The sequence below is a fragment of the Aphelocoma coerulescens genome, unplaced genomic scaffold (genome assembly GCF_041296385.1).
Source record: "Aphelocoma coerulescens isolate FSJ_1873_10779 unplaced genomic scaffold, UR_Acoe_1.0 HiC_scaffold_111, whole genome shotgun sequence".
Lineage (NCBI taxonomy): Eukaryota > Metazoa > Chordata > Aves > Passeriformes > Corvidae > Aphelocoma > Aphelocoma coerulescens.
The window spans coordinates 209,928-220,182 of record NW_027183470.1 but is presented as its reverse complement, the minus strand read 5'-3'; positions in this window follow the sequence as shown (position 1 = coordinate 220,182).

Below are 10,255 nucleotides of genomic sequence, written 5' to 3'. Positions count from 1 at the left end.
GCCTTAATCTTGTCAAGATAAGAGGAACAGGATCTTTTGAAAACCGGCACAGAGATCGCTGCATCAGCCACCGAAGAACTGCGCATGCTCCAGAAAGAAAGGTAAAAAGTGCATTGTGACAAAGACTACTGATCTTCATCAGAAAGACCCTCGAGGAAGAAGAGGAGCCTTCCTCAATGCGCCCATCAGCGTACACAGCGCATGCATGGCACGTATGCTAATGATATTAATGACTTCCGAGAAGTAATTTCTAGAACCACTCCTATCCCAAGAATTGTGATGAATGTTCATAAATTTTACACATAATGCTGGACTGTATGGAGTGCTCTGTGTGTGTGTGTTAGGAGGAGTGATCCCCCATGCACCCAGCGCCGAATAAAGCAAATACCCGCTTCTCTGACTCTGAAGCATCTCTAGGCCTGGTTTTGGGCAATTCAAAATAGGTGAATACACATTACAACTACAGCTGAAGTTGTTGCATAGGCAGATTGAAGAGGAAAGGATTTCATCTTCATCACTCTCCTTCTTTCTTGTTTTGACAGAATTAAGAACTTGTAAAAAATCTGATATCACTGATGCTCACCACTCTTCCAATTAGACTACGCTCACTTAGGCAACGAAGTCCAGAGCTTCGGATATCTCCCGCTTCTGCCCTAGGAATTGCTTCCAGTGCTGTACCTTTGCTCCAGCTGCGAAACCAAACCAGCAGAACCAAGGAAGTTCTCTCTGAATGAACCATTGCTCTTGAAGGCTACAACGGCAGTCATGGCAGTGAACACTGCTCTTCACTGGGCCATTCCTCTGAAAAAAAACCATGCACCACCTCTCAACCTAAACCGTTAAGCCTCCTGCTGATGCTGACTGACAAAGCGTCCAACTGCACTTAGATTCCAACAGCTACTTCCAATGACCTGTCAACAGAGCTTTGCAGACTTGCAACAGAGCAACAAACTAAAGGGGCTATGTTTCATGGCTGTTTTTCAAACATCATTGACTTATGTCCCTTTGCCAGCTTAAGTGAAGGTGGCCCATCCACCTTGGTCAAAATCAGCAGAATTTTGGCCCAATTTGTTGTTACGCAACACATCATGACACAATCTCTTGGTGTTGATGCAAAATTCCCACTGAAGTGCATGTCGTTACATGACTTAAGGCTACCTACTCACAGAGTGTCCACTCCACTGCCACACCCATTTTCTGGCCACCTTGAAATGACTGAGCTGTCTTACTGTTCCCAACATTCCTCAGGGGTACGTGACCACCATAGCCTCCCTTCTGAAGTTTAGGAACCTAAGTAGTACTAGCAATAGCAGTTTATCCAAAATCCATTTGCTCCATCAACAAACTCCGAGCAAGCGCTGAGAATTAGTTTCAAGACTTCTACATATATTTACAGGGAGCTTTTTGTTTGCTTGTTTGTTTTTAAAGCAGATGGAGTAGTGCGATGTTTTCCTGAGGCTACCAGGGCTGCGAGGCAGGCAGGCAGAGCCCTGGCATGGGTGGCACAGGGGACCCCGGGCGCTGACGGCTGCCACCAGCGCAGGCCAGCTCGGAACTGGCAGGCAGGGCTGCACCCCGCGTCTGCCACAACAGCTGCAGCTTCTGCAGCCTGAAACACAGCTGGCTCAGGGGTTCAAATTAAGAGCCAAAACCTTTTGCTGCTCAATTTGGGGCAGAGAAAGGTCATCACTTCTAGCATGGCATAAGCCTGCCACTACATTTCTGTGAAGGAAAATCACCTTGTTAGAGTGAAACTCCTGAGTAAAATACTGAAGCGCTTTCAGATTCGTATTATCTGACATTTCTGTGACCTTCTTTTATACCTGCATTGTTTCCTACTGCTGGTTTTGGGCACAAGTTCTGTGTACACTATTCTGGAAACAAAAAAATAACCCAAAACCAACACCCACTCCTCCCCCACCATCACTCCTTCCCCAGCCCCAAGCCTAACAAAACCAGCCTGCAGAATGTGCAGGATTTCAAATGAGAACAAGCATAGATGGGACATCAAAAGATGGATTCTCCTTAGACATTTGTGCATGCAGTGCTCTGCAATCAACTCCTAAATTCTACTCCTCGTACACCAAATATTTGTCTTGGGAACTCCTTGTTCTCCATTCCAACCCTTCTGAGAGGGTAATCGAGGAGTTACTCTACATATTTTAAGCACATGTTGCACTAGTCAAATCCAATGCACAGCATTACTTGACTAACTGAGGCGGTGGCAAGGTCAATTAAGACCTGTTCATGTCTTAATTTGGAGCTCTTCCAACTGCTTGAAAAGTGAAGCCTTGGACGTTGAAGGTTCAGGCTAAGGAGAATCCAAAATGTGGATAGCATCTCCCTTCTGCTGGAAGCCTTGAAGTTCACCACTGCAGTCTGCAGCCTACACAGATCATGTGAGTATTGTAAAAGTTCTCCAAGGAAGAGCAAGAATGAGGCTAATGCATGCACACAAACGCTGATCAAAAGCACTTGATGCTCTTGGACAAAAATAGGGAACCTTCACTTTTGGAAAGACAAGGTGACTATGGTTGTCTCTACAGTACTAGTAGGAAAATATCCCTGAAGTTTTGCAAAACCTCTTTTCAGGGGTTTGTTAACTTCATCTTTGTTAAGAACTGGGGAACACAGGGAGACCTGTCACTTTTTTTGCAGAATGCCATAGAAACTGCTACACTCACTTCAACAACAGTCCAAGTAACCTTCTCTGCAAATACTGACCATTTGCAGTTCTGGTTGATACAAGCCCCCATTACCTAAGAAAGGAACAACTCGGCAAGCAGTTTGCAAAGATGAACAACTTAGCACGACTGCGGCTGATGACATGCCCTGACCTTTTTTGCCTTCAGCTATGGGTGCCGTACCCTCCTACCCTCACACATGCCACTCAAAGCTCCTTGCGTGGAGCTCTCGCACCACCTATGACAGCAACTGTGCCAAGCCGCCACCCTTCTTCAGCACCATCGCACCTACCACAAGGTAGCTGAATCAGAGGGAAAAGGAGGTCGCCAATGGAGGGAAGTTGTACCCCCTGACAGCTAAGCTCCAACTACGGTGTCGCTTATGTCCTTCCCAGGACGGGCGGGAAAACGCCTCGGCGCAGCGCAGCGCTGGCCGGGAGCGGCCGGCACGGCACCGAGCGCGCTCCCCACTTCCCTCCCGCCCGCGCCGCTGCGGAGACCCCGGGTTCGCCGGAATCGGCCACATGCTGCACGGAGGGCAGCGCGGCAAAGGCGGCCTCCCCTCGTCGCCCGGGGAAGGCCGGCCTCGGATCCCCGCTCTCTCCACCGGCACGGGCAGTGCCAGCAGCCTCTCGCTGTGGCCGCCGCTGGCCGAAAGCCTCGCCGCGCACCGCCCGGCCGGCCCCGCCGCTCCGCGGGGTCACACGGCACCTGCCGTGGGCGGCCGCCGAGCGACAGGAAGCAGAAGCGCTCACCGCCGCGCCGCTCGCCGCCCCGCCCGGGCGCTCCTCTCCTCGCGCTACCACGATGGCGCCGGCCCGCCCCGCCTTCCCCGTCGCCTGCGGCGCAACGCGGCTGCTCCGAGCCACGCAGCACGCGTGCGGCCGGGCCCTGCCGAGCTGCCGGCGGAGCCGGGGCACAGCCCGGGCGGGAGAGCTTCCGGCGAGGCTGGGCGGGCGGCGAGCGCGGCCGAGCGTGAGCGCGCCAGGCGGGGGGCGGGCGGCGGCGCGATGGAGAGCTAGATGGAGGCGGCAGCACCGCGCGGCATAAACTAGCTGATCGTCCGGCAGCCGCCCGCTCCGCAGCCCCTCGGCTGCAGACGAGAAGGGCCCCAGCCCTGGCCGCGCCGGTGGCGAGGCGGCTCCGCAGCCCGCGGGCAGCCCTGGCGGGGCAGGGGAGCACTGCGGGCAGCCCCGGGGCCGCGCAGCCGTCTGCAACGCGCGGTGGGAGCCGCTGGGAACTATTTTACACGTTCCGGGGGGCTGGAGAGGAGCACGGAGACCACGCGGCAGGTCGCTGCCGTTAGGGAAAATTAATCCACGATGCCTGAGGTTTATATCCGAAAAGGAGACAGAGGAGTCCTGCAACATTCTTCCACTACAGGGAGAGTCCATGGGGCTTTTCCCATGGCGTCTGTCAAACGGTTGCGGGATGCAGCCCCCTTTTGATGCCAAGTTCCCGGCCACAGCACCCTCTTCCTTTTCCCCACTGGCTGAGGTATTCGGGAGATACAGACTTCCGGAACTGCCTACTCTATGCGCCCCCCTCTAATATGCACCCCCCTCTTGGCATTGAGAAGAAAGAAAAGAACCCCATTCCTAATGCTCTTAAGTCTTTGTTGCCTTGCTCTAGGTTCAGGAATTTAACACGGCCTTGATTAATCAACAGTCTCTGATGATTAGTAACAGTTCTAGAGAACTCCTAGTTTCTTCTGTTACTTCACTAGCCATAACTTCCTAGCCTTGTCTACAGGCCGATTCACACGGTCTCTTTGTAAAGACTCATCCATCTCATTCCTTTTAATCCCTCCTCTTTTTATTTGCTCTGTATTTGTCTTTACAAACCTTAATTACCATGGATTTAATTTTTTCTTCTGGAGTCTTCTTGGGTTTTGCTATTATTTGCAGTGACATCCTTTTCTGTCCTTTTGTAGTCATTTCTGGATCAGGTAGGCATGGCTGCTAGCGGCATCCCCTTGAGCACCTGCTGAAAGAGCTGCCGCCAGCATGGTGTCACACATGGTAAAAAGATGAGAGTTGCTATAGCATGTAAGAGGAGGAATCGTATTCATTTAGCCCAGAGCTGGCCAGTTAACCATGAAAACATGTCCCATCCCCATCCTTTCAACATTTGGACAGGTCCACGAGCTGACGTTATTTCCTTTGTTATTTGTTTGACCACTTTTCCGCTGTCATCTGCTTGCAAACAGCAGCTCGAGTCATTTAATTTCCCACAAACTCCTCCTTCTTCTGCCAACAGATAATCTAATACCATCCAATGTTGAAATACCGCTTTCCTCATTTAAGTGGGTTGCTCAGCAAAAAGGTCAAGCGCTGTGGCTGGCTGGTTGGTAATTATTTCCGAGACAGCTTGTAACCTAATTATCTCCTTCAAATGATAAATGGGTTCCCAGGCATCTGGGATTAATTCCTTAGGTTTCCAAGGGGCTGGTCCATCGTGTTGGGTAACTTGTTCTGTTGGCCGTTCATCATTTCCCCGTTTTGGGGTGCTCCCTCCAGCCAGGGCTGCATCAGCTGACTGCTTTTCTCTAATTAAATCATCACAGATTTTGATTCCTAAGCGATTTCCCAGAACTTGTAGTAGCAAAAAGAACAACAGTCTACTAAATATACCATATCCCTGACCAGTTTGGAGGTAACCTGAGCTAAGCATGTTGGCCACAAATCCAATACTGTCCTTTCAAAGCCCGTGTTCCATTAGCAAAGGAACCTACCCATGGTCATCAATTGGTGGCTCAAAATACAGCAGGATTCCCGGGCCTAACGGTCCTCCAACAAGAGTTGCCCCACCATAAGGGTCCCAGCATTTGCATTTCCAAGCTCCCGCACAGGGTTCCCACCTACATTTACATCTGCAAGCTGCTTGGTTGGATTTGGAGCAGAACTCACTAAAAGGCTTTGAGTTCCAATCCGGTGTGGCCATTCCCACTGATAATCACAAACAACATGTCTTCTACTTGTGGAATTTTTGTGGGGACTGCTCAAAAACAGGTGGTCAAAAAAACCCCTTGTCCCTCCCCATTGCTTTACAGGCTTCCAAATATTTTTGGTAAGTGTGATAAGAACGCCTTACGCAGCTACTGTTAGTGAGCCGAACAGGTATTTGATTGCATTTGCCTTGATATTTGGAACAATTGGAAGGAGGGCAATTGGGGGTCCAAACCCAGTTGTTCAAGCCCAGAGGGAAAGTCAATTGACAATTGCCTTTTCCTACATAGACACGCCCTATCCTATTAGGCAATGTAGTGGTTTGGTTTAAAATACTCATTACTGTTTATCTTCTGTGAGATAAGAATTAGGAGAAATGCAAAGCAGGCACCAACTTGAATGAATATAAAGAAGTTTATTAACAGACCTAAAAGAAGAAAAGAAAAGAAAAAAAAAATTATACCACCTTTAGAACTCTCCTCCTCCCCCCACCTTCCTCCCGTCTCCCACTGACAATGTAAAGACAACCCTTAAGATGTTCAGTCTGTTTACCACTTCCATAATAACCTGGTTCAGTCCATTTAGAAAGAGAAGTCTCTTTTTGCTCATGCTATGAAAACAGTATCACACCGAGACAGCCACCCACTTCCAAATATTGTTCAGTCCATTTAGGAAGAGGAGTCTCTCTGCTTGCGATGTGAGTCCCTTCCCCCGACTTGCAGCTTTTCCCGCAACTGCTTTCGAGGGTCCACTCTTGAAAGTTTTCTGGGGTACAATTTTAAGGTTGAGCTGTTCAGAAACAAAAAAAACAGAGGCCCTTCTCCTTCCCTGGGAGCAAAGGGTCATCTTCATCTTTAAGACTATCTCTGGAAGCATCTCTAGGAATTGAGGTTTTTCTCCTTTCCTCTTTGGAGCAAAAAGTCCTCATCTGGTTCATCTGGTTCATCTCTCTCTGTCCAAACTTCTCATGAAATTACAGCTGCGTCAGCATCTGCCTATCTCAGCGCAGGTGCTTCTGCTTATGAGTTGAACACTCCACCCCCCATATCTTCATGAAATTACAACAGGATACTCTGATATATCATAGCTTCACAACAGACTTTCAGCTTTAAGCATCTCCTCTCTCTCTTCCCTCAGGTTTTCAGCTCTTCACAGCAATAAAAGGGTTAATCTCACCTCGGCCTTACAGCTGGAATGTGGCTTATCGCAGTTGGCCACCTGACCTCTGCCGGACAGAGGTGCCGCTTTGCTGAATCTCGGCCGCAGTGGAGGGGGGGTTCTGAGCCGCTCCGGCTGCCCTCGGCAAGGCAGTGGGGGGGGGGTTCCATGGCTGGAACAGGCCCATGGCTCCAGGCTGGCCGTGGCCCGGCCCGGCCTGGCCCAAGCAGGGCCTGGCCGGGCCTGCTGGCCCCTGCACGGGGCCTGCAGCCACCTGTCCCAGCGCCGGAAACGAGAGAGAGCTTGGGGGGGAGTTTGTCTATTCTTAAGTGTGTATCACAGAGGCGGTCACAACTTTAAGTGGCTTAAAGAATTGTCCATATTCAAACTGGCCAGCTGATAGGTTCTATCAGGTCCCAGAGGAAGCTGTAAGCACCCCTTAGCAAGGATATCCCTTCCGGGACTATGCTTGCTAACCTATGACAGGCAATAAGTGCCTGTTGGAGAAGAATGAAGTGGCCATGAACTTCCTTCTTTGGCCCCAAATCCCATCCCACTGTGGCCCTCACATTGACCCACCATTTAGGTTCAGCTGGGCTAGCCAACTATGGCCACTCTTCAGATCCTCCTGGCCCTCCACAGAGCCAGCAATTGCTAAGGTTAAAAACTTTTGCTACTTCTTCTCCTAAGGCTGCAAATTGATTCTCCCACTCCTGGCCTAAACTCAGCTAACCATATCAAAGTAGAATTAGTAAGGAAAATGTTTTAATAGTGTCATCTAATTAGCTAGTCTAATTTTCCCGTTGTCTTCTGCAGCACCTGTGGCAATTGAAGACACAGAAACCACTTAACGTAACAAAATGGCCACAAGTATTAGCCCCCAAGTGAGTGGAGATTCTAGAGGAGGGATGCCTATACAGTCTATTTCAGCAGACGGTCTGAAGGTAGGACTGCGGGGCTTCTTCCGATGTCGAAGCACTGCCTACTGCTCCAGCCCACTCCTGCAGAGTGTCAGTCACGGCCTCCCGGCCTTCTCCTCCAGCTGAGATGTGCAAATCTCCGAGGCTTCAGAGACCTTGACCCGAGAGTGACGGGTTCACCTGTGTTCAGCTTACTTGACGGCTGTTTTCTGTCGTCAGTGACACTTGGAATGGGCCACGCCATTTCACCAGCACTGGCGCTTCTTTCTACTCCTTAATTAGGACTCAATCTCCTGGTTGGATGTTAAAAGCAGCAAAGTCCAAAGGCCGGGCTTGCACCAGCTGAGTTTCCTGTTGAAGGGGTTTCACAAGAAGCAGGATCCTGGCCACAGATGGTTTTAAAAATGCATCACTTGCCTCTACCCCCCCCCACTGGGTGGAGACTTACCAGGGCAATTGCAAACAACGATTGAAAGGGAGATAACTGAATCTCTCTTCTGGCTTGGGCCCTCATTCTCACCAAAGCCAATGTCCAAAGCCCTACCCATGGCATCTTGGTTTCTATTACCAGCTTCAAAAGGTGTTTATTTCTCTCTTCATTGTTTTCTACCCGAGCCGAGCTCTGGGGGTGCCAGGGCCTATGGAGGTTCCATTGTGTTCCTAAAGAAGCCAAAACCCCTTGAAGGATCTTTCCTGCAAAATGAGTTCCCCTATCTGAATCTATTGCTTCTACAATGCTGTATCTTGGAATGATTTGTTCCAAAAATGCCTTAAGAACTGATCCTGTCATTACTGAAGTAGTTGGAAATACTTCTGGCCACCTTGCTAGCTGACATACGATTACCAGAAGATATTAAGCCTTGCCACTTGGGGCATCTCCGGAAAATCCACCTGGCATCTTTGGAAGGGCCATGCAGCCCAAGGCCTCCCTCCTCTAGCAAGTTACTTTGTAACTTGGCTGTTGGCTTTAGCACAGATCAAGCAACCTTCAACAGCTCCTTTTGCCAGTCTAAAAAGACCCCCAGCAACATACATCATGAGATAGGCTTCTGCCAATCCTCAGGAAGTGCAAGAACTCTCTTAATGGAGTTGCTTTAATATTGGTAGGGCCAAAGGTTCTGGTATCTCTTGTTTGCCATCCCTTGGAAACCAATTCTTGCCTTTTTTCTCTGCCACACGACTTTTAACTGTATGTCAAACTGCTGCGGTAGAAAAGACAGCTTCCTGGGCAGTAATGGAGTCACGGGGAGCAAAGGGGGCATCTTGGAGAGTTCTGGCAGAAGTGTGGCTTTCTGAGTTTCTTCATCCACCAAAAAGGAGACAGAGGAGTCCTGTAACATTCTTCAACTCCAGGGAGAGGCCATGGGGCTTTTGCCATGGAGTCTCTCAAATGATTGCGGGATGCAGCTCCCTTCTGATGCTAAGTTCCTGGCAACAGCACCCTCTGAGGTACTCGGGAATTACAGACTTCCGGAACTGCCTACTCTATGCCCCCCTCTAATATGCACTCCCCTTTTGGAATGGAAAAGGAAGAAAACCAAACTATTCCTAATGCTAGGAAGTCTTTGCTGCCTTGCTCTAGGTTCAGGAATTTAGCAGGGCCTTGGCTGAGCAACAGTCTCTGTTGATTAGTAACAGTTTCTAGAACGAATACTTTCTTCTGTTACTTCCCCCCCTGTAAATTCCTAGCCTTGTCTAAGGAGAGATTCACACGGTCTCTTTGTAAAGACACATCTATCTTACTCCTTTCACGCCCACACCTTCCTTGCGGTGGAACGGCTCTCCCCGGCACAGCACCTGGCACAAAACCCCCGTATACGCACACACACACCTGCACTTACCCTGCACTCCACTGCACACACACACACACACACACCTCCCGCACACTAACACCCCCTCCACATCCCCACCATGCTACTTGCAGTGGCCCCGCCCCTGCCATCCCCACCGGCTGGCAGCACCCACTCCTCGCATGCTTCCCCATGCCTTGCATTTCCTTGCTGCCCCCTCTGTAGCCTTCCCTCAACCTGCCTTTTCTCCCCTGCCTTGCACTGACTTGCTCACCCATCCCCCACCTGACTTCCTTTCACATTCGTCTAGGTCTGGCCTCACCTTTCCTTTTCCTTCTAGGACCCTCATTGCCTTGCCTCGCCTCGCAAAGCCACCACTTGCCTTGCCTTGCCCTTGAACCCCTCCCTTGCCTTGCATGACCTTGCTCACCCCTCCCCCACCTGGAATTCAACACCCCTTTTCAATGACATTTCTGGGCCTTGCCCTGCCCTTTCTGCTCCTCCGAGGAATCTCAAAGCTCTCAAGCATCTCCGGTGTTTCAGGATCCCATGAGAGGAAGACCAGGGGAGGACGCATGTTGCCACACTCATCTCTGTGGGCAGCCTTTGTCTGGGAGCAATCCTTGCATGTCTTGAACCTTGGAGGGGCAATTCACATTTTGCCCTTGAGCTCGGGGACCAGAAAGAGAGTTCTTTTGCATACAAGGGAAGGCAGGTAGCTCAAGTCTTTTAGGTACAGAGGAGAGATGACCCAC